Below are 2097 nucleotides of genomic sequence, written 5' to 3' on the forward strand. Positions count from 1 at the left end.
TTTATTTAAGAGAGACATTTCGTGAAGCAGACACACTTAACGACACTTTTAAAAAATATGTTAAGGTGCTTGGAAACAAACTTTTTTTTTCATATTTGCACATACTTTAATAACAAGGTCATTTTAGTAATAAATCAACAAAGACACAGACAAAGAGAACTTAACACACGAAACTTCCACAGGTTTGGGTCAAAAAATGTTTACGTGAAAGTTTAAAACATATACTATCTGTGTTAACAGAGGCTATAATACCAATTTTGATTATGCACATTATCTAAAACATTATTATCAAAGAGTGCTAAGTTAGATCAAACAACAATGTTAAGAAAATTCTGTTCTAAAATTTTTAGTCTTTTAAGAAAGTCCAAAAACCTCCTTTTTTCCCACTGACTGTCAAAACTTTGAGGAATATCAATTTCTCATTTTAACTTTTACCATACATGAAAAATTATCAAAAATATACTGATAGGTCTATAACAATTGTGACGATTTATATTTACATTAAGCAAATTATCTTGCCAAGTTCTTTGTATACAAATTACCACTTGTTCTCTGTGCAATTCATTAAAACGTTAAAAACCACAGAAATGTCATTTGAAACAACACATTTCAGTATGTAACTGCTTTCCATCGATGAAGAATATTTTTAAATAACTTAATTGAAAAGTATTGAACTCCCCACCAATTTCAGCTGCAACAGTAATCCTCCTGAATGTTTTCTAATTCGTGCTGTGTTTCCTCTTCCCGACGAGGATGTTTCCCACCACTAAGACCAGTGCTCATGGAGCTTCTTCCCTGCTTCAATAGGTGAGTTTGCTGAATGTCGCCATGGGCACAGTGTAAAATACCACTCCCTTGAGAGCAACTTCCCCTGCTGCTACAGCCTGGGATATTTTCTGCAGAATATCCCATGAAGCTTCCATTCCTATTAGGATTAGAAGGTACTGAAGCTAGAAGACCTAGTCCTCTATATTGTGAAAGCTGCTGATAGATCTGTTTCATTCTTTCAATATTCAAACGGCTTGCCTCAGCATGGTTCACCATTGCTTTAGGATAATTAACTCCTATCAAACATTTGGCTACCTTTTGGATACCCTCTGGTGCATTCCAGGGATCATAGATATATTTTGCAGGGAAGCCTCTTAGGACGGGCAAATAACACCTGATGGAGTCTCCATTAGGATCTGTTCTCCTACCAAAACCAACAGGCAATAGCAGTGAAAAAACTGTTGAAAAAAGGAATTACAAGACAGCCACATCCAACTTCCAGCATTTATGCTCCAATCTGCATCAAGCAATAATTCTTCAAACACCTTCATTCCTTCTTCCCTACTAATCCACAGGTTCCCCGTGTCAGGAAGCAAGCAACTGCATGCCTGGCTAGATGATGAATCCAGCCCTCCTGAGGAAGCTGAGTCATGATGGCATCAGTCCACGGAAAGCCTGTCCCGCCTTCTGCCCATTTGGCTAAAGCCTCAGAATTTTTATCCCAAGGAATCTGAACACAGATAAGGTTTCCTTCCATTTTATCAAAGCGTGGATTATTTCAGTTGCCAGTTTCTTAATAGCGGCATCTCGTTCCTTGCCAAAGGGCTCAGATTCATACTCAATTGGAAGTTTAGTAATGTTGCATTCCTTGAAAAGCCTGGGAAACACATCTGCTGGTTGTCCACGAATCATGAACAGACGAGAGTTTAATTTTCGTAGATTGGCGTCCAGATCCTCAAGACATTCAAGCAAAAGTCGCCACCTGCTGATGCCCACATTGGAGGAGCCGGGAACCAGGGGTCCAGGGCGTAGACGCCGCGCATGGCGTCGGCACCACGAATGCACTCCTTCAGGGCGGGGTTGTCGTGGAGTCAGTGCACGGCGTTCACCCCCATGCCGGGGGGCACGGCGGGTCCTTCACAGAAAATTCCAGGAAGGAGGCTCCAGCTCATAACTTTCGCTTCCAAGAGAACTGCCTCATCCGGGGAGTGAGGACAGGGCGGCAGAGGGGGTCAGGAAAAAATGACTCCGCAGGAGGGGACCGGAGAACGCAGGGGTGCTGGGGGGCGCAGGAGGAAGATGAACGGAGGTTGCCCAATCCGTAGAGTC

General features: G+C 42.2%; 1 pseudogene; it reads right to left on the reverse strand.

The window, feature by feature from the left end:
* Positions 1 to 687: 687 nt before the first annotated feature.
* LOC135277824 (cryptochrome-1-like) lies at positions 688 to 1540 on the reverse strand (annotated as a pseudogene).
* Positions 1541 to 2097: the final 557 nt, after the last annotated feature.

This window comes from Aotus nancymaae, unplaced genomic scaffold (genome assembly GCF_030222135.1).
Source record: "Aotus nancymaae isolate 86718 unplaced genomic scaffold, 86718_ANA_hifiasm-v0.15.2.pri h1tg000033l, whole genome shotgun sequence".
In the NCBI taxonomy this organism is placed as follows: Eukaryota; Metazoa; Chordata; class Mammalia; order Primates; family Aotidae; genus Aotus; species Aotus nancymaae.